The 23,920-nt window shown below is 38.5% G+C and overlaps 1 pseudogene; it reads left to right on the forward strand.

Annotated features, from left to right (window-relative positions):
- The first annotated feature begins 746 nt into the window (after window positions 1-746).
- On the forward strand, window positions 747-15,603 carry LOC119736754 (annotated as a pseudogene).
- The last annotated feature ends 8,317 nt before the right edge of the window (window positions 15,604-23,920 follow it).

The following is a 23,920-nucleotide window of genomic DNA, read 5'->3' on the forward strand; positions in this document are numbered from 1 at the left end:
GTTAAATTCATTTGATTTCACTGAAGTAATGAACAAACGAGCTGAGAGGTAATTCTTTCAAGCGAACAATATTTGCTTCAAAGAATATATTATATAAGGTTTATAATACAGCGAACAAATGGTATACTTTAGGGTGGATTAAGAAAAAATAAAATATTGATGTGAAGGGGCAAAAAACAGAACATGAGTAAATTTAAGTATAACAATCAATTTGTGTATCAATTTGATTTGTCAAAATGAACATGCATTTGTTCACATAATGATGCATAGTAATATAAACTTTTACTTCGTGATTTCAGACCAAAGACACGAATTTTGCCGTTTACGTGAAAAGACACTCTTCCGTCTGAAACAGTAACATACAAGCCAACATTTCAAAGTAACATTACAATGACAGTTCTATGTTTGCTAAATTAATGTCTTCAAAAATCTAAACTTGTGTTGGTGTTTTGTGCATATGACAAGAGATAAAAATAATGTGAGACGGCCGCAAACGGGAGGAATAAGTTTTGCAATGACATGGAAGCATTTTGCCTAAACCCTGTTCCTATTGAACCAAAAACAAACCGCACAAAGATTGCCTGTTGCATTTGATTGTTCTTACCCTGCTGATTCACCTGTCTTGTGAGTGTACAGTGATCACGTAGTCGGATTCGTGATTAACTTCCCCCTGAACTTGAAAAAAATTCTTCTGATTTATTGATCCACACAGATTTTCAGCCTTGGATAAAAGACACACGAACACCATGTCATCTGCCACCATAGCTAAAACCATGGCATCTGCCGAAGGTGAGTCCTTTACCGTACACCGTCCCACCGATTGTTTTAATTTATAAGTGATGCCCCGAGCAACCAATGGACAGTGACGCACATTGCTGTGAAGGGAGGGGAATAGGGTCACCCCTCCCGTTCAAGGCCCCGTCCACTCCCTTCCGGCCTCGCTCTACGAATATGCGGAAGGCAATACCACTGAATACCCCATCAACAAAAACTAAGCCATCACCCTTTAATTATTATAATAATTATAATTACCCTGGATTGGACATATGGGAGACATCCCCTTAGACATGTGCACAACATTTTTTAAACTTAAATGTGCCCTAACCCAATATTCCCTTGTCCTTTTTCCACGAATTTCGGTATGTTTACTAATTACACCTAAAGCAACAAATACAATCTAATTGGGACACTAAAATTGTGCCTCTAAAGGGGGGCTGTGACATTAGGGAGACATGACAATGTCTCCCTAATGACCGATGTCTCCCATCGTGCAAAGAAATTACGATAACGTGTCTCCTTAGTGGCACCATATCTCAAATACCGGTACCCACCCTTTCACCAAACGGAGGATAAGACCGGCCTTTATGTGAAATTGCCCGCTTGAAAAAAAATGATTCTCATAATATATTTTTAATGTGATAATGTAAGAAAAAAAACCTTTTGTTTTCAGTACAGACACTATGTTGACATAATTGAATAGATATGGGCGCGTATCACATTACATAGTGGTATTGCGAAATACGGGAAGAACCAATAGTTTGCACATTATTGTTATGAATAGATTGACTTTGTACATTCGTACGGAAGCCCATTACTACGGAAGCCCGTTCAGGCCAGGTACCTCTTTCTTTCTCACGGCGGTGCGTTTCTCTTTCACGGCTTCCGCTGTAATATATGTCAATATTCGGTGATTAACTATGCAAAAAAAAGATTGCGGCTTGATCTCGAGATTCTGACCAATCCTCGGGCGCTTTCTATATCGGGTCTTCAGTTATAATAAAACTTGAATAAAATGAATAAATTGTAGTGTTTGTATAACGCTTTTCATCGTATCAACAATCTCATAGCGCTTATTTCCCTGTTCATCAGGCCACGAGACCACGCAGCAGCCGATTTCAGCGCACATATTTTGGTCCTCTACTCACACAGGTACGGCACCCATTCATACTCCTGGGTGGAGTGTCTTGCCTAAGGGCACAAGCACCATGTTCCTGTCAGGGTTTGAAACCACGCACCATCGTACGAGTTAAACACCGTAACCACTAGACTGGCATTCTATATACTCGTTGTCGCATCATAGTCATCTACAAATAAAATGTAGTCACATCTATTATGCTTTTACTTTGTGAATTGAGCAAAAAAGGCTGCGTCACGCAGCTTCAAGGGCGGATCCGGGGGGGGGGGGCCAAAGGGGGCCATGCCCCCCCCCAAATGAAACCATTTTTTTTTTATGTGACATCGCAATAAAGGCAGGCAATGAGTACACCACCATCTTTTCCTCAAAAAACATTGCTTAAAGTGGTCAGAAATTGCCTCAGATCGCACCACAGAGCATCTAGAATCCAAATCCCGAACCACACGCCCTAATTTTGTTGACCCACTTTTTTGGGTCACAAATTTTTTTGGCCTCCCAAAAATTGTATTCTGGATCCGCCCTTGCGCAGCTTGTAACGATTATGTTTTGTGATGGGCCAAGCTTAGGCTTCGAATGATCATCACATTATGTTAATAACGCTCTTTTGCCCGTCACGCGCAGCATTTTCCGAACATTTTGGAGAGCCAATGTCATGTCTAGGTTTTATAGTCTTTTCTATGCCCGTTGTTCTATTACAAAAACACAGCATCATAATTGACCAATGAACGACTTAGTCCAGATTTCGGAATGAAACGACCTCACGATTGAAGTAAAGTCGACTCGGATTGGCTTGCGAGCGGGGTCACATAAATTTGCATGATTAGATATAAATAATCAGACATTGGAACGGAGAGAGGGTTCTGTGAACAACGGGTTATACTCGGACTACTATTCAAGGAAAAACACTCAAATCAAACAATCGCACTACAGACCGGGGGGTAAATGATGCCAATTTTTTATGATTTTATAGAACTAACCATTAACGAGTATAATACAAATTATTGTTAAAACGTTACTGTAGTTTTGGCTAGACATCTTTCCCTCCTTTCCTTCGACTGGTTTTTGAAACTTAAAATAAGAAAGCAGCCCACCCCTCCTATCTTTTCGAACGTGAAACCCATTCGGTCAGGCCCTACCAATGATGTAGTCAATTCCAACTCATCCAAGTCCGAGCCGACTGCAGTCCACCAAGGATCGAGTCCCAGCCAAGTTTGAGTACAGTTTTGTCCGAGTCCGGCTCAAGTCCAAGTCCAATTCGACCCAAGTCCGAGTCCAGTGGGTTTTTTTTCATAGCAGAGCCCTAGCGTACGCTGAGGAAACAGTAACTGTTGTGTCGGTCTCTTGCAATATTCTACAGCCTAGTAAGACATCTAGAAGATCTTCCCGGGCAAAGTTAAAATTGATAACGCAACAGACGTGGAATCGCTTTTTAAAGACAAATTAAACCTTTTGCTCAAAAGTAAACACTTTTTAATTAAATGGACTCATTCAAGTCCGACGGGTAGTCTGAGTCAGCCACTAGCCGAGTCCGTGTCAAGCCCAGTATAAAAGGCCACTAGTCTGAGCCGTCACGAGTCAAAAATGGACTCGTTTCCGGACTCAAGTCCTCCATCAGTGGGTCCTTCTAATTTTGCCTCCTCCCCCCCCCCCCCATCCCCAAGATAACTCTGGATTAACAAGTGAAAATTCAAATATTAGAGACGTTTCTGTTTTCACTCAGAATTTGGCGATCTGTGGGTTCCGAACTCGAAAAACCGCTTGACTCTGTCGCACCAAATTAACGACGAATGGGAGGCCTTGACGACAGCATTAGAGTGTCTCCGGAGAATCATCATCAAAACATTGCAGATGCTGGTGGAAGCAATTGGTGAGTCATTGAAAAACGTTTTCCTTCGATTCCCTACTTTTGTTTCTCGTCACACATCGCCAGACATCAAAATCATATATATCGTTTCATAGTATTTGATTTTGATGAGATTTGAAGGTTTGCATGGTGGAAAGTATAGAATAAATCTCTTTTCTTAGTATGTGTGGTTCTGAAAAGAACCTGAGTATGTGTGGTTCTTTTCAGAACCACACATACTAAGAAAAGAGATTTATTCAAATGGTGCTACCGCAAACTTATCTTATCTTTTGATTTTGAAATTGTTTTAGGGAGTTTGGCTTCTGATGATTTAAAACAATCTGCATTGTAACTTCTGCTAGAGGTTTCTTTTCGTCGCTTCGACAGCGGAGTAATTATAGGGTTAAGCTGCTCGGGGCACCTGAGGTGCACTCATTTTTATTCAAGTGGGGCACTGAGGGCAATGTATATATTGTCTGTGTGCAATTCAATATTGTTTGTGGACAATGTAATTTCCACACTTAGTATTTGCTTGTATATACCAATTATTGGGTTATTGGTACAAATGTATGTGTTACGCAGTGCTTGAAACATTGCATGGCATTTACGATGTATTTGCATAAGGGTGTTCACAGATAACATTTTGGGTACATAACATCATGCAATCAAATCTAATACCACTTGGAATGCCTAATATCTGGTGTTAAGTCTTTGACAAAGAATATGAAAGGGCAATGAACATCTTTTTTAACAGCTGAAGTATATTGGCCTAAGATCTACAGGATTCTAATTGTGCAGGAGGAAAATAGTATTGCCTTACAAAATCAACGATATCTCTGGTTTGCATTGATGAATTTTCTTGATTTTTTTCACTAATCATACATAATACCATAAGCTTTAAAATAATGTAAAATTTGATTAGCTAGTATGACCACCTTTTGAGGAAATCGGCGACTTCTTCACGCACAATGTTTATTGGGACCCGCTGTCGTTTGCTTGCTGTTTTCTCTGTTTTCGTTCATTTTCTATTTCTGTCCCCCCCCTCCTTTTTAAAGCCTTGACCACTATGATTTCGAACGGATATTCATTTATGCATGGCATTACGTTTCCATTGAGAGGGTCAATGAAAGTCTATCGTATTTCTTGGGAAACATCCATTATTAGTACTGCACGCAGCCCCTGGACGTCAACGCAGCGGCGCAGGCGAACTAATCCCGGCCAATTAATAGCTTGAATTCAAGTCTACTTTTTTTATTGCGCTGAAGGAAACCACAGCGAATTGGGATGGAGACGTATATGGTTGCAACAGTGCAAAAGAATTCCCTTAGCCACTAGTGCTAAATGCCCATGCTTCAAAATTCTTTGAAAAATACTCAAAACTCTTACAGGTATTTAAACTGCACAGAAACATGATGATCGACATGTCATCTTTCAAATTCTTTTCATTTTTTGGTGGGTTGACCATTGACTTTTCGAGAAATTCTCGCCCAAAGAAGACGACCCCTATTTTTCCCAAAGCGGAACGGTAGCCATCTTGAAAACTGATCCCTCCACAGCTTGGCAAAAAAGCGCCACTTTCGAGCCCAATTGTATACAAAATGCTCAGAATTGGAAGCCCCGAGTCCGGGCCAGAGGTTCATTGCCATATCTCTTCAATTCCCCAATGTTATGGCTCTCAGAACTCTCTAATATAGAATATTTTGAGGGTATACCTTATATTTATGAGCTCGGCGGATGGGTTTAGGCCTATTTACAGGTTTGCACCCATATAGTCTAGGGGCCAAACGATGTTATGGTTTGATACACGATAAGGCAGAGGGCGCTATCATGACCAACTAGTATTAGCCACAAACCCGTCGGAACATCGTCTTGGCCAATTCGTAATGGTTGTGTAATGCGCACGCAAGTGTTTGTCCTAATATATGCAGCGCACATTCAAAACAATTCATAGTAGTTCCGAAGCAAACCGTTTAAAATTTCTGCCAGTAATGAGAAAGTTGCAGCAAGACCTTTGTGCAACTTCACTGTTCAGATCTTTTGTATTGTGCAGTATGTGTAGGACTGAAAAGGAGCAGTAATTGCCTGCAGAAGTCGCACATGCGCACTAATTTCCCCCATTTTTCGGGGGGAGATTTAAGGAGTTGACATTGTTCCGACGGGTTCGTGGCCCGAATCGTGGGTGATATTGGTTGGTCGTGATAGCGCCCTCTCTCAGCGGCGTGTAATCGCTGCGGCGGGTTATCCGCAACCATAACAACGTCTATCCCCTCGATTAATGGAGACGTTTTCCCAAGGTAGGAAGGCTTAACATGTGGGAGAGACTTTTGGTTCATTGCATCTAATCGCTCATTGACATTTTTCTGAAATTCTTAAAATGTTTTATGTGAATAAGTGTCATCTGTATTGTCAGATCGGCCTGTGATTTTTCAATGCCCATTTATCTTATTATCAAACTCATATGCAAATAATTACTACAAGGTGTCCCCCCCCCCCTAAAAAAATCCAATGAGCCTTTTTTTTCCACAACATTTAATGAAATACATCACAAATCCAAGAAGGCGCTTGGAGGTTGTTGGTTTCTTTTTTTAAGGGGGGGGGGGACACCCTGTATTATAGTAAACGTATATCAGTTAGTTTTTTTATATATCACTTACAGAGATAAAAATGGAGACGAAATTTACACTCTGCTATAAATATGCTTGTTTATGTCTGAATTGGGCAAACTATCATAAAATACATGTATACAGAAATCGCCACACACTGGGAAAACCACATTTTTCTGGACCCTGCCCTCGATTATCGATGTAGAATCATGGAATGTAGAATCAAAGTAGTAAGCACTCTTTATATTCTTCAACAAAGAACTTAATGGTTCTACCATTGAACTTGAAGTCTATGTTAAGTAAGGTTTGATGAGCCTCATAAATTCTAGAACACATCTTTTAGAAGGACATTGTGCCGACTATTCTATTTCGCAAAAATAAGCAGGACTACAATCTTCTTTAATGTGTACTTTTTCATGATTATTACAGTATGCTTCAAAGTGGATGCGTTATTTCGTGTCGGTAATGAGTGGAAATAAAGAAAGGCTTTTACACCGGACAAAGTATCAAATGAACTGTTAAACGGGGGAAAAATATTAACAAAACCCAAAAGCCTTACACCTAAACTATCTCTTGATGGATAAAAGCATCGGAATTGATCACTTTACTCTGTTATTAACGCGGCAAGGATTAAAAACTAAAAGGTATCTTAATGTTCCACAATAGCTAAGCTTAAAACGTCTTAGTTTTGCTGCTAATTTGATATTCGTATAAGGTCCTGAGAAAAATTAGCGTTAAGGCGTCAATGTAATTAAACATATATTTAAAACAAAATTAATTCGGGAAAAAGAGTTCAAATTAATTGATTTAAATGCTTTTTCCATTTTTTTCCATTACAGAGAGGGCAAACCTGACAAGGCGAGTCGGAATGCCTTGTGTTGCAATATCATTGCTGTTATGCTGTAAGTAGTCACAAATTTATATCTTTTGGCGGACTTATGATGTGATCGAGATGCTTGGATTGTAAATGTAAAGTTTTTAATTTCAAACTCATGATCAAATTACAATTAAACTGAATGTTAAAGTCCTTAACTATTAAGGGGTTACACGGGAAATTGCAATACCTCATAATGCATACCCCATAAATGTTCAAAAATTGATGTTTTTTCCCCTAGCGATTTTAATTTGAATGTTTGATGATTTGTTTGATGAAAACATATACTCCGATCTTGGGCGTCGGCAACCCTCTACAGAAGGGTTTCATTTTGTGCAAAAACCCACCCTGCGAGAGCCGAATTATTGCCTGGCTGCTAATAGTTTGATTTTTGTGAAGAAATACTTCAACAACTAAACGTCGGTGGATTTTTGGTTCAATGTCTCATTCAAAAGTGAATAACACGTTTATTACATAAATAGCAATAAAAACAAAATTGAGGTGAATTTCGAAAAAAAATCAAAACTGGTTTGGGAAGTAAGGGAAAATACCACTCGGGAAATCCTAACCACATCATGGGGAGAAACCAGAGAACCACGCTGTGTGCATTGGCTTTTCCTTAGTAACAATTATGTCACTGCATTCACACAATTATGAGGGAAAATCTGGTAGCGGTGGTGTTTTATGATTTGACTTTTGTTTACATTGAAAATACAGTATATACACAATGATGTCAAAATGCATTTGCCTTTAGCAAAAAAAAAAGAGAGTAAAACTTTAAGTAGACTCTCTAGCACACTTTGACCTTTTCTAAAGAAATATGAAAGGTCACATAAATATGTAAATATGTATATACAAATATAAATATGAATTAATGGGGTTAGGAAATTTTGGCACAGTTTGACCTTTTGTGTGGATGGGATGAATAGGGAATAGGTTAGGTTAAGGAACCGAGCACAGTTTGACCTTTTCTATGGGAAAGATTGCATAAGGTATTGAAAAAATATTACAATTTCAATACTGTATTGTTATGTATCTACATGTATATTGCAAATGGTGGTGCAATGCCAACGAACAGCTGTGTGAGATAATCCTCCGACAATTGACGGGAAGTGTTGTCGTATATAACTGTCCATGTGGCCAGTGGACTATGGATTGGTGGTTAATCCGACCGATTGCGCACGAGCCTAGTGGGCTGTCGGCCTGTTATTTGGGGATCAATACCGGACAATGGGCTGTAAATGTGTATAACTGCTGAGCGAGTGTATCAATCTTTACATCTTCACAGAAAGATGCCGTACGTCAATTGTAAATTATCGAAGAATATATGAAGTTGCGTTTTCCAAGTTAAAAAAACAAACACTCACCGCAGCATACTTGCAGGATACAGCCCGATGACTGTTTTAACCACGATAAAGGGTATATGATAAATCCAAGATCCATATTCCATGCGTCTGTACGGTGACTGGTGGTCGTCCCTTGATGGCATGAATTATCTCCGTGCACCTATATTCCTCTAGTTAACTTAACCTATTCCCTATTCATCCCATCCACACAAAAGGTCAAACTGTGCCAGAATTTTCTAACCCCATTAATTCATATTTATATTTGTATATACATATTTACATATTTATGTGACCTTTCATATTTCTTTAGAAAAGGTCAAACTGTGCTAGAGAGTGTACATAAACTACTCTCGATGAATACTTTGACACAATACATTTGTTAGACGATGTATAATAAAATCATATATCATGTCATGTTAATTATTATGTTTCAGGCGGATTCGTCCCAGCGAACGCTGATGGAGCCTTGTTCTTGGAACGAGGCCACTGCGGGATCGTGCCATGTCCTCTCGTCCAATCTCGCCAAATCTCGCCAGGTGACGTCGAAGCAATTTACTGGTACTATGACACAATCAGCGGGACATCCCTGCTCATCTCGTACTTCAATGGAAGAGTGGCTCCCCAAAACGGGATCCCAGAGGGCGTCTATGATATCGACAATGAGTTCAGTCTCATCATTGAGAACGTCACCGCCTCCAATGAGGGAACATACTACTTTCAGGTCAAACCGCGTTTGAAAGTTTTGGTAGACGGACAGGTTGAAGTACATGATAAAGGTGAGTCCATTTTGTGATTTTAATCCCGTTTTATTTTAAAATTAATAAAACAAAAGAAAAATGTACAAAGTGGGGAAATGTTTACACTTCTACTCATATTTTGATTGTCTAGTATAATGTTTTCATGAACAAATTTCATGGAACTTGACAGCAAATATTGCTTATTATTATGTGCTTAGCAAAAGTCAGAACCAGTCACAAAGCATTACACTCCAATGGCATGTTGGCTGGTGACCTTTTTTTGCTAAGAATATTTTTCCTGTGTTGAGGAAATATCTGTGTCTGCAGCAACATGACATTGGCCCCAGCTGAAGGTAACAATAATGGCGTCTCGTTCCTGTACTTTGTCTTGAGTCTCGGACAGTGTTTAGGAAATTTCTGTGCCCAGCAGCTCCATGACATCATGGCCAAGGTCGATAACAATTATGACGTCTGATCCGTGTGTCTGGAGTCTCAGACAATTTTCCCCTTATGGAATTGTACCGCCGGTCCTTAACTCTCTGTTTTATTGGCAATCACCATCAGTCGCCCCAAGTCGTCCATATCCTACCGTCATCGGCTGCAATCAAGACCACGATGCAGACACGTGTGAGATGAGAGTACGAAACGACAGCAAACCTGACCTGCGTCATGGAACAGGTCCAACCTCCCGTGGAATTGAGGTGGCTCCGTGTGTTTTTGGGCGGGCAGACGGAACTCAACGCCTCCACGACAGTCAGACTTGTAGTTCTACCAGCCTACGGTGAGCATCGCTTTTTGTTAAAGTTAAATTCCCAGTGCAATTTTCGAGTTTCATTCCTTAACATAATAATGATACCTTTCCAAATAGTTTGTTTTAACAATACAAAATGTTTTCCCCATATATAGAGATATGGACCGAAACAAATCGGCCCACGTTTCAGTTCAATTATAAAACCATTGCTTATTCGAATTACTGGCAGTCAGACAATAAGTCGCGGGGAGGGCTGGTTTCCGCCCAACGGTCATTGTCGATAATGTATGTACCGGGAGCCAATCTACTCTCTGTTTGTACCCACAACAATAAAAAAAAAACCACAGGGTTGAAGACGCCCTAAAAAAAAGGTTGATGGGCAAGAGAAACGCAACTTTAATATCGTGTAATGCATGGCTGTTTCATTTTGACTGTTCTATTATAGTTAAGATAAAGTGGTTTTGAGTTTCCTAAAGTTCAGACGTTTCTTTCCCGACAGTTAGACCCAAAAAGTCTCCGGTGTTTGGTACGATATGGAGCTTGCCCCAAAAGTAGTGCGGCGACGCGGATTTTTTTTCCATCCCTACTTTCGTGTTCTTCAAATGTCGGCTGATATTGCAGATGACGCTTCGATCCCCTAAAAATATCCTTCAGAGAGGAGCTTGAGGTGACCTCAGTAAGGTCATAAGGCTTGACAATTCTGCACACACTTACGATCTCGACCGACACAAACTGTTTCCAGAAATTTGGATAGTCAAGACAAAAATCAGAGAAACGGTAGTAACGTTAGGCCATACAGCGACATCGACATCGTGCATTAGCTGCCAGGCTGGTCATTAGTCTGCTCCCTTACATATTGCGCTAATTAAAAAGCGTTTACAGGTTCCAGATTCACGACCATTGCTCCTTCAGTCTGGCTTCCAGATGCACAATTAGAAATTACAAAAATGTCTGCAAATGATGCCCGACTAAATTAATTGGAACCCAGAGAGACCACATAAAACTCATTCTCGATCGTTACCCCATCTAAAAACACGTTAAAATTGTGCAGTAGCAGGATTCCAGTCAAACCAGTGAGTTTGGCAGTTTTCAGACATCATCTTAGTTTGAATTTTTTTTTTAAATTTTGCCTAAGCGCACGGCTACGGCGACGCGCGCGCAAACAAGAAACCGGAGACTTTGTTTGGCCTTAACTCTGTCAGCTCAGTATTACCAAGCGATATTCCAAAACATTGTTTTGAATTGCCAAAAATGTTTAATTTAGTAACAAGCCTTGATTTCGAATTTCAAATAAATTTGATTATAACAATAGCAATGTATTCCATATTTAAAGTAAGATTAAAGACTTATCAAGACAATAAGTGGACTAACACTTTTGACACTTTCATTCGAGAACTTTATTGGAGAGCTAAACTACAGAAGAAAAACAAAGTCTTCTGGAATAAGTTTTTGTAACATCTTATTTTAATTAATGTAATATAATGTAACTATGTTTTTAGTACGTATGTTTTTCTCAAAAATGTAAACAATGTTGCGAGAAATAAAAGCGCTAGACGCAATTAATGAAAAAAAAAATACACATATAGAAGCTCCTTCCAGAGCTTAAAAACAGTCGGGACTCAAGGGCGGATCCAGAACACAATTTTTTTGGGAGTGGGGGAGATTTTTTTTTAAATTCCCCCAAAAAGTTGAATCAAAATTTTATGGCGTGGGGTCAAAGCCGGCCCCAAATTTTTTTTTCGGATTCTAGATGCTCAGTGGTGCGATTTGCGGCAATTTCTGACCACTTTAAAAGATGGTGGTGTACGCAGTGGCTGCCCTTTTTTGCGACGTCACTTAAAAACAAAATTGGTTCTTTTTTCGGGGGGGGGGGTTCAAAATGATGTCCTTAGCTTTATCACGTTATGAACCTTAGACGACGGCGGACCTTAAGACGTACCTGGCAACTCTATTAGTATTGAAGGTACATGTACCATGTTGAGTGCCATCTCAACCCGGGGGGGGGGGGTTCTTATCTAAAGTCCATTGATAACTAGCTTTGTGACATTTGTTAAAGTCTACTTCTATTTACTTTTTTGGAACACTTGTTTACTTTTGGTTGGATATACTTTAATGATTGTATACTTTGGCAGCGGTCCAGCATACAGAGGGGAGGGTTAGTTGTGGTAATGAACATGTTTCAGTTGTTGTGCATGTACGATGTTCTAACGGTAGATTCGACCCATTGCAATGGTTCAAATTATTTCCTAACTTCGTTTTGTTTTTTTCTACCGGTGGTGTAAATGCTGTTAAGCCGTTAAGAAGAAATTGTTGCAGCTAAGCAACTAACAGGATATGAAAAAGTTGCACAAATGAGAAATAAATCCATAACTTTTCATACGCAAACTTTATCTTATCTGCTCGACGAACGAAATTCGTCTTGTTAGTGGCTTTGCAGCATTTATTGTGTGTATCAAACGTCATCCGATAATGTCGAAATAAAACATCTAATGACTCCTTTAGACGTTTTATTTTTTATCAAATTTCGAATAGCTTAATCACCCGATTTGAATAAAATATGGGGTTAACAAATATATCAAGATGTCGAATAGAATCATAATTGTAATATGTACATGATCGTAATTATTTTCACTTATACGATGAGCATTCTTGGCGTTATGATTAGGTTATAAATGTATACAATTATATTTATTTAACTGTTTCTATTAAGAGTGGACTTCACCCATACAGGGTGTTTAATAAAAAAAAATAAAAAAAAGTAATCATACTTAAAAAAAAAAAAAAAAAAAAAACTATGTCAGCTTGCCTTGCGGAGTTCTAAGAGTTTGTTTCATGTGAGCACCGTTGATTAAATAAGCAAATAAGCACAAGAGCCTTGGTAAATCGGCACATAAAGAGCTCCTGACAACTTGTACATTATCCTTCTTGTGACTGAAGAATGTTTCTGCTCTTATACAAGACTAGTGGTAAAATTTGTATAGTTACTAAGTGTGTCAAAATATGATTGATTTGAAATCTATCAATCAGGATCGTCGTTGAGGAACAACACCTATTCAACTTCAGCATCAGTCCAAGTGGCAGCAGTTGACGATGAGGAAGTCTACGAGTGTGAGGCAGTGGGTGTTGCTGTAGGAGACAGTACACGCACGAGGGTGCGCCTTACTGAAACTCACCCAACAACGGTAACTTATGACACAACGGCAACTTATGACACAGCGGCAACTTACAATGAAATGCAGTCCTCCAATAATCCAGGTAGGGAGCAGTGTCATGTCGGAACCATTTTTATGTGGATTAACTGTCTATTTGGTTGAGGATTAATCCTTATGTGATTCGCCCATCGCAGAAACTCAGTGAATCAAGTCGGATATAAGTTGAATCCAGTCACAGATCAATCGAATCAGGTCACAGATCAATCGAATCAGGTCAGATATCAATCGAATCAAGTCAGATATCAATCGAATCAAGTCAGATAGCAATTGAAGCAAGTCAGATATCAATTAAATTGAGTCAGATATCAATTGAATCGAGTCAGATATCAGTTAAATCAAGTCAGATATCAGTTAAATCGAGTCAGATACAGCAATAATATTAAGTCCGATATTGTAGTTCATTGCCTCTCCTCTCTTTTCAGGAACAACGCTCGTTTTGACGGACGAGGTAACACCAACTGCCTGCACACATATTCTCGTTTGGATTATTCTCATATCGGTATTGGGTTCAATCGTGATCGCCTTCATTTTTGATGCTATTATACGTCGCTGTCCCCACAGAGTAAGTATATTGTGAAGAATTATTCACTGCTCAGGGAGGGATCAGGAGAAGGGATGTTCTTGTCAACATTTGGGAAACAAGAAGCTTCGGAAAATCGTAAAGCGGGGGGGGGGGGGGGGGGGGGCTGGACTTCCATGGAAGATATATACTAAATCGTGATTAATCAAGTGTATAGTACTGTTTTTAATATTCTCAATTTTTGTTCAGTTAAGATTATTTTACCAATGAGAATGACGTTAAAACTGACAAGGACATGATGGGGTTTGCGGCGGTCGCGTGGTTTTTAATGTTTAATATAAAGGGTTGTTTTCTGAAAGAAATCGATGTCCATTTTGCAAACCTTAACCTCTTGTCTTTGGGCGATCCACTGCTTATCCTATTTTTCGATTCTGACTAACCTTTTCATTTGGAGTGTTTTATGTTTGTCATTAATGCAGGTGCGTCGAAAGAAGAAACTCAATGCATACATTCGTGAATCGGTGAAAGAGTCTAGCATACCATTAGGACCTTCTTTCAGCGATTGCAAATTTGAAGTGTAAGAGGCAAATATAGACCAGACCATTGGGATGAAACGCTTATCATCGATGCTATCACATCTTGTTTATTTATGCTGCATGTACTACAAATCAATTATAAAGTACTTGTTGTTAAATTTTAATCGTAATACATGGCAATGGCGGGTCCGGAATTTGGTAAATTAAGGAGTGGCTGGAAATTTGCATTGAGTGCATTTCAAGTGGGTGTTCTCAGTGGGTGACACTTTGCAGTTTATACGCAAGGAACCAAAGGCCTGAAATGAAGCAATGAATAAAAATTTCCAATATCCATTGGTAACGCTTGATAGTCAGGTAAATTAAGGGAAAATGGGGTTCTAACTTCTTTCCAAACTGCCGTAAATAACATTTAAACATTGCTCAGTTTAGGGTTTTTTAGCACCCCAACCTACCTTTGGGTGGCTTTTTCAAGGTCGTTCAATAGCAATGTGTGCCACACCCTCATGCAAAGCACCTTGACAAACGGCCCCGAGCAACCGTAGATCGAAGTTGCTCTATGAATCAACCAACGAACAGTGGAGTGAGGGACGGGAATTGGGCCACGCCCCTCTCAAGGCCTCCCCCTATAGTACTGCCAAGAACTTTTGATTGTCTAATAACAGTCTAGTGACCCCGACATCGGGAAAATAAATCCCCCCTCTACCGTGCGCCCCCTCCTTGCGAATTGTAACCTTGTTTAGAAAAGAAACAACCTCTGAAACAATCTATTAATCAAAGGCTGGAAAACCCCTGCGTCCAGAATAGACTGATCCATCCATTTTCAGCCTTTGATCAAGAATTGTCAATTGTCTTGTCTTGCCACTTGTCTGTTTCTAGGCGCAGTGTAAGTGTCATTATTGTTATGGCCGTGGCAGGATTATCCTTTGTCGTTTCCACTTAAAGCCAGCCCAAAGGGCGCTATAAATTATTTGAACGCAGAAAGTGATCAGAGCTAGTCGGCTACCCACATCGCTTACATTATTTCGCCTCAAAAGGCAGTCGTAATCGCCCTTGGGATATTTTCCAACATCGAACTTGAAGTCATATTCTAAGAAAGAGTCTAGCATACCATTAGGACCTTCTTTCAGCGATTGCAAATTTGAAGTGTAAGTTTGAAAACAAAATGAATTCTTTGTAGCGTCAATTGTCTTCTAATATTGCCACATAGGGAACCAGACCGTGTGCTCTTATGGAACCAGCGGCAGTGATGCAAGTGATTTTGTGTAGAAAGTAAAATTGTGACCTCAAGAACGAATGGAAAGTGTGATCCAATGGTTACCGAAATATTTAATGTGTATTTTCCACAATAAAAATGGGGGGAGGGGGAAAGTTATCTTACTGATCAGTAATCTGCGAAACGGGCGTCTTGTTGACATAGTATATTTCCTAAATTCCGCAAAACTTAACGTTTCCAATTTTATTTGTAAACCAAAAACCGTGTTGAATAGTAACCTTTATGATTAGACTATAATATTAATAATTCATAGCAATGAAGATGGACTTTGACAATAAAATGAATTTGGCGATATTGTTTTTCCTTTCCAAACAATTTCTTTCCAAAATAATTTTGATTCGCTAGTGACTGATTAATACCGGGGTGAGATATTCCAATCGGACGGTGCACGTGACTATACGTGACTGAAGTTTTCCCTTCAAACCGTCGGTCGCACCACGAACCGGCGTATCTCGATTTTTTGCCAAATTGAGTTTTTATCAATAACGTTATTATTTCATCAAAGTGCTCATTCTCAGAAAGTTTTATTCCGATCGGAGTTCTAATTAACTAAGAACGCTAATTAGACTGTGCGGCGTATCTCTAAAAAATGAAAAATGCTGCACCACGAAGTGACGTATCCCGATACGCCGCTTTACACGCTAATTCCCATAGTGCTATGACGTCACAAAGCAGCTTCGACATGAAAAATTGGAATTTAGCGTGTCACGAACCGACGTATCTCTGTATCTGGCACATGGCCACTATTACGCGCGTTGTAAACATGATAAATATCTGTTTCACGAAGTGACGAATAACTTTGGAGCAGAATTTCTCAAAAACTTAGCAACTCAGACGCACACGGATTGCATACAATAAAGTTCAATCTATAATTTACTAGCAAAAACGAAACAGCTTGAATTCTTACACAGAGGGTATATGGAATGAACCTACAAAATAATGACCAACTTTAAATCGGTTTTTCTCGAAACACAAAAAAATGCGATACGTCGGTACAGCGGGTGATATAAGATAAATTAACGCTGGAAATTCAACAAAAGATTAAAGTTTGTCCAAAAATGGCTACGACATAAAATAGTGTCGGGATTAAATTAGGATGGCGTGGACCACCCGATGTGTACATTGCTCGTAGAGTCATTATAGCGACATTAAATATTTTTACATTTGCAAGAGAAAGTTGGGAGCTTTCTGTGATGAGATGCAAAACAAGTTATCGTGTGTAAATACTTTGTTCATGTCCGCCATGCAAACCTACAAGTTTCATTCATCGTGTGTTCTTACATAGAATTATAGTTTTCTTCTTTCCATTTTGGTCAAGATTTAGTGATCAACTTCACGCTGTATTAAAAAGCGGCTCATTTGTAAATATCATTTGTAGATAATCTTATTCACTTCTAATGTTCGTATATGTTTTCGCATACCTCCGTAGGAGATTAAAAAGTTGTATGATAGCAATTTTGTTCTCGTTTGCATCAAGAGGAATATGTTGTGTGTTATGCATATCGATCCATTGTTATACTTATAATCCGCTGGAATTTTGTAAGTTTTATTTATGTTTATGTTTATATTATTATATATTAATTTTTTTTTACATATTTGACATATTACAAGTTTTGTCCTGAAAGGTATTTCGGTTTCAAAATGAAATACATAGTTACTTAATGTAAGCTAGATTGTTTCAAAACAAAAAGTGGCCATTATTTCCTACTTACTTATTATTTCTAAACGATGTCATTTAATTCGCTGTGAAATATACGCTGCCCAAATTCATTAAGCATGCAACTTCAACTTAGAAGGTTGACACTTGAGTTATTACTTCGGATATTGTTTGTAATGTTTATTGGGTTTTTTCCAAGTCCAATCGTTACTCTTCAGTAACACAATCTGTGGGAGTTCCTTTACAATATGAAACCTGGTCATGAACTGCATTTTTACGGACAACCGAATGACTTGTTTTGCAATTCGTATCGGGAATCCCCGTCTATCATTAGTTTATACATACTGTAATGATAATTATTATAGCTTGTGACCGTTTGTATTTGCTGGAAAGGCACAGCCATTGTCCTGTCCAAAAAAATGTAAACAGTCTTGTCCAAAGTAGCATTGTAATTATTGACAGATCAGTGCCTGTTCACTGGGGACTCAAAAGAGGGCAAATAAACTAGACCATCGGGATGAAACGCTTATCATCGATGCTATCACATCTTGTTTATTTATGCTGCATGTACTTCAAATCAATTATAAAGTACTTGTTGTTAAATTTTAATTGTAATACATGGCATACAGATTTATCCATTGTTACACTTATAATCGGCTGGGATTTGGGGTATAATCTTTGTACTTTTATATTGGGCTTTTATATATTGAAAGATAATACCTCGACAGTCGTGATAAAAGGGAGAAACGAAAGTTTTGTACTGAAATATATTTAGGTTCCCAATAAAATAATAATAATAATAATAATTAACATTTATATAGCCTTCATATACGCCGTGTTTCTATGCGCTTTACAAATATATAATACATAAATACTGGAACTAACAAAAACATGAAATAGAGTAAACAAAAGAAAAGTATCTATGAGTTGAACAAATATGTTTTCAATCTAGTTTTGTAAGTGTTCAGAGATTGGGAATCACATATGACACTTGACGAAATGCCTAGTTACTTAATATAAGCTGGATTGTTAAAAAAAAAAGGGATTTGTATAGCAAACTGTGGCAGTTTGTATTTGGTGGAAAGGCACAAAGTAGCATCGTAATTATTGACAGATCGCAGTTCACTGGTGACTCGAAAGAGGCAAATATAGACCAGACCATTGGGATGAATCGCTTATCATCGATGCTATCACATCTTGTTTATTTATGCTGCATGTACTACAAATCAATTATAAAGTACTTGTTGTTAAATTTTAATCGTAATACATGGCAATGGCGGGTCCGGAATTTGGTAAATTAAGGAGTGGCTGGAAATTTGCATTGAGTGCATTTCAAGTGGGTGTTCTCAGTGGGTGACACTTTGCAGTTTATACGCAAGGAACCAAAGGCCTGAAATGAAGCAATGAATAAAAATTTCCAATATCCATTGGTAACGCTTGATAGTCAGGTAAATTAAGGGAAAATGGGGTTCTAACTTCTTTCCAAACTGCCGTAAATAACATTTAAACATTGCTCAGTTTAGGGTTTTTTAGCACCCCAACCTACCTTTGGGTGGCTTTTTCAAGGTCGTTCAATAGCAATGTGTGCCACACCCTCATGCAAAGCACCTTGACAAACGGCCCCGAGCAACCGTAGATCGAAGTTGCTCTATGAATCAACCAACGAACAGTGGAGTGAGGGACGGGAATTGGGCCACGCCCCTCTCAAGGCCTCCCCCTATAGTACTGCCAAGAACTTTTGATTGTCTAATAACAGTCTAGTGACCCCGACATCGGGAAAATAAATCCCCCCTCTACCGTGCGCCCCCTCCTTGCGAATTGTAACCTTGTTTAGAAAAGAAACAACCTCTGAAACAATCTATTAATCAAAGGCTGGAAAACCCCTGCGTCCAGAATAGACTGATCCATCCATTTTCAGCCTTTGATCAAGAATTGTCAATTGTCTTGTCTTGCCACTTGTCTGTTTCTAGGCGCAGTGTAAGTGTCATTATTGTTATGGCCGTGGCAGGATTATCCTTTGTCGTTTCCACTTAAAGCCAGCCCAAAGGGCGCTATAAATTATTTGAACGCAGAAAGTGATCAGAGCTAGTCGGCTACCCACATCGCTTACATTATTTCGCCTCAAAAGGCAGTCGTAATCGCCCTTGGGATATTTTCCAACATCGAACTTGAAGTCATATTCTAGAACACTTCTTTCAGAAGGACGTTGTTCCAACTATTCCACTCCAAATTGGTAAGCAGGACATCAATAACTTTTTCCAATTTTACCTTTTTTGTTTATTACAGTGGTTGGTGGATGCATTATTTCAAGTCGTAAATTATTTCAAATAAACGAAAGGCTTTTAAGCCGGACAAAATACATAATACACTTGTAAGCAGGAAACTACAAGGCATTGAACAAAAGCTCAGGCCAACTTTATGGACAAAATTATTCAGAGGATTTAAATAAAGCATCGACATAGTTCCTGTTTATACATCCTAATTCATGGCGAAAATAGAATTGCAAAGTCTGTGTATCTTTGCTGCTAATTTGAATTTCGTATGAACGCACATTTATTTTATTATCAAGTTCATTTGCAAACAACTGCTTTCATGGCAAGTGTATCAGTTAGTGTTTGTTGTATTTTCTATCACTTTTTTCTGTATTGAGACAAGAAGAGAGACCAATAAACTCTGCTAATAGTTATGTTTGTTTATGTTTGAATTTGGGATTTGGCAAGCTATATAAACCAATCGCCACGCACTTGGAATTCCACTATATTCTGAACCCTATCCTCAATTATCGGTGTATAGGATCATGTGTTCTCCTTAACGGATATTAGTGGGGCGGTAAAACTCTGCCTTTGTATTCCGTTGGGTTGTGTTTGTTTCTTTTGTTTCTTTTTCATTTTACGCCTGGTTGGCGTGTTTGTTTTATGTAATGGTGTCAAAAGGCTATCGCTTTTCTTTACGCGTAAACAATAAAGTTCAAAAGTACAAACACATGCTTCCTTCTTGGGCAGTGAGCACGATAGGGACAATCTAACCCTAAGGCTGTCTTTAGAAATCTTTTCCCCATTAAAGGGAATATATAACAATGGCAAACTTCGAAGAACAACTATCAAATGTTTACGAAAAACCTTACTAGGTTGCTGGTAAATGACAGTCTGAAGCATCCTATAAAATTATGGCACCTGGTGTGAAGTCATTTTTAAGAAAAATTGTATTTTTGTATAAATTTCCAACGGTGGTCGGCCGACCACCGTTGGAAAAACCTAACTATTTTTAACTACTGCTCCAAATTTACCATTTTTTCAGTCCAAATTGTTTTTGCTATTGGATACATTTTCACGAACGGGTGCGGGCCAGCTGGACTGGTTCCCTTACCTTACAATATTCGGCATTTATAATTGATCAAACATCTTTCGTGGAGTCAGGGAACCAGACTACTGGAAACATTTTTAGTTTTCTTGGTTTTCCTGTGTTTTCGAAAAAGATCAAATGTCAGTGTAACAATATTTGATCTGTCATACTAACCCCTCACATATAGTTCATTTCTGAATATTATAGCAAAAGCCAATGATGAACACTCCCTTTGAGTAAACAAAAAAAAGGTTTAAGTTTTAACAGAACAAAAAGGGGAGCAACAGAAGGTAAACAAAACGTCTTTTTCACCAGAATATGTATAAAGGTTGTGTGCGCGTGTGCCTATATGATTTTAAGGGGTCTCATTTGTTGTAAAAGGCACTTAGTGGATTCTGAAACATTAGTTTTTTCCTTGATTAAAGTTATGGTTTTTTGGCCGAAAAATATCTTATTGAAAAGAAAATTTCTTGCTTACCCATTCTTTAATTTATTATCATATAAAGTCTCAAAACAAAGGACTTGAGTAAAAGGTGTTGGATTCTAAACAATTTCCCAATGACTTCTTTTTTTTTTCTTTGCAATGTATATTATATGCACTTAAACTCACTCTGATATAATTACCAGTGGCCGTATTATATATGTGGTATTTGCGTTTCCCGACTGAGTATTCGAAAACAACCCAAATTTCAATCGCCCCTACTCCGCAAGAGGGGGGAGGGAGAAGACGAAACTCCATGAGTTTTATCTGTTTTAAATTTGACTGTCCCTGACTATTTAAATAGCAGAAGAATTCTTAAATGAGAGATAAAGCCGAACTGGAGATAGAACCTAGGTTGGAAAGAAGCTACTCAGGTTGGCGCTCAGTGACCCGGGCCGGGTTCGAATCCCGCCTATGGGCGGTACTTGTTGATTAGGTTTTCAGTCTACACATGTTTTCGGGGGTTTCCCTAAATCTAAACTGCAAGTACCATTGTCGTCGTCCACAAACTTAGTCGCATTGGAAATATGTCAAGTTGACAACAAACATTCCTGTGCTCTCCCGGACGATTGCCAAGTGATACGTAAAGTAAACTAAATAGAGCAAAGTGTGCATAAATTGTCAAGTGCCGCAATCTCTCATTGGCCAATCCAGGTCATGTGATTGATATTCGAGCCGTCAACATTCGAGAGGTCTACATAGAGTTCAGATTAATTGGCCATAAATTCCAGATCACTATCTAAGGGGGACGTTGTGTCAACTATTCCAGTTAGTTTCGGTAAGCATGTTATTACTACGTGTGCTTGTTTCTCGGTGCATTATGTTGTCAAAGAGTTAAAATAAGACACAAATGATTTTTGACTGGACGGAATATGACATAAACCTTTATTCGGGAAAATAAAAGGTTACTTCCTAGCATTTGCTAGTTTGTATACATTGTCGCCAGTTGCGGAATGCAGAAAGAACTCTCGTGGAAAATGTAAGACGCCACATAGGTGTAGTTGAAGGCACACTGTCCTAAAAAAAAATGTTAATTAATCCAGAAACATTATTTCAGCCGGTAAAATCATACCAACGTTTGTAATACAAATTTGTTTGTAAAAAAAAATGTTTTAAATATTGAATGTAATGAACGTTTGGAAACATTTATTACGGAATAAACCGGATGATGTTTTCATTTCGTTTAATAAATAGATTCAGGGAACACGATCCAAAATGGCTTACTCGTGAGTAAGGAGCATTGGGGCCTCATAGGCGCGCTTATTCATGTCAAGGATTTAAAAGTAAATGGATGTTAATGTTCCACATTGGCTCCGCTGAAAGGTCTTTTATTGCTGCTGATTTGAAATTCATATATAAAGAAAATCCAAAAATATAATTCTTCCATTATAGAGACGTCAAACTGATGCAGTTGTAATGCAGTGGCTAATTTTGTTATTATTCTGCAAGTTATCACAAATTTTCAATGGATTATTAATCGTAGAACTGTGTAATTACAACTGGCAGATAGCAATGGAAGACAATTCAAAAAGTAAGACTGCATTTTGTTAAACAAGAGGGTCAGTATGAATTTAATGTTCTCCCTTTTGGTTTGAATGGAGCTCCTAGCACATTGCAAGGTGTCATGTATGAAATCCTCAGAGATTTACATTGGAAAATTGCCTAAATTTTTGTTGATGATATTACAATTTCTTTGAGGTCTTTTGCAGATTATATTGACCATATCTGCGAAAAGTCTTTGATAGGTTTAGATCGTCTGGCCTGAAACTCAAGCCAAAAAAATTTACATTTGAAGAGAACAAGGTACGTTACTTGGGTCACGTTATCTCACAAGACGGAGTAGCTACTGATCCGGCAAAAACACGTATTGTTCAAAATTAAGCAGTGCACACAAATGTATCAGAAGTTGAATATTTTTTTTTAATAAGTGGATATTACAGGAGATATGTAAATAAGTACAGCCAAATTGCTGAGCCACTGACTAAATTGACTAGGAAAGGCATTTAATTTACTTGGTCTGCTGAATGCCAACAGGCCTTTGAACAATAAGCTCTGGTGAAAAATGCGACGCCGATTGCACTTATGGAATACCATACTTTTCGTCAATTTTCATTTCCTCCTTCTGGATACCGTCCAACCACGACAGAAAATACCACGTGACCATAACAATACTGCACATAAATTATCTTGCCGCCGTTAACAAAATTGTCATAAACAACTTAACGAATTGTTACACAAGTTTTAGAGTGCATTTTACGGACGACGGCATGGCATTTACTCATTTTTTGTAAAATATTTTTGGTCAGGTTTTCGGCGACCAACCAACCGACCGACCAACCGACACCAAAGTGAGTTGTACCAGCTCCTGTCAGAGATTTGGCAAGCTGCCATAAATATAAACCACTTGCCATACATTGGGAAATCCCATTCCGGACCCTGCCCTTGATTATCGGGAAGGATCATGGGTTCTCTTCAATGGATAAGTGGGCGATAAGATCTGTTTTTGTATTTTCATTGGTTGTTAGTTTTTTAATTGTTTTGGGGGTTGGTTGGTTGATTGTTTGTTTGTTTTTTAAAACAAGATCAGCCTAAAAAAAATCACATTGGTAAGACTAGGACCGCAACATTCATGAAAACAGTTAGACACCAAGGCCCTCTTCTTTGGAATCAGCTTACCCCTATACCCTTCTTTCGGACTGTGCATCAATTCAAAAGATATCTATAAAAAAAAACCTACTTATTTCCGGTATTATATAAGACGTGCACCCATAATTCGCATTTGTATAAGTCACACTCCATCATAATTAAATGTTATATTGTACAGGGGTGT

The sequence above is a fragment of the Patiria miniata genome, unplaced genomic scaffold, assembly GCF_015706575.1.
Source record: "Patiria miniata isolate m_02_andy unplaced genomic scaffold, ASM1570657v1 HiC_scaffold_3, whole genome shotgun sequence".
NCBI lineage: Eukaryota > Metazoa > Echinodermata > Asteroidea > Valvatida > Asterinidae > Patiria > Patiria miniata.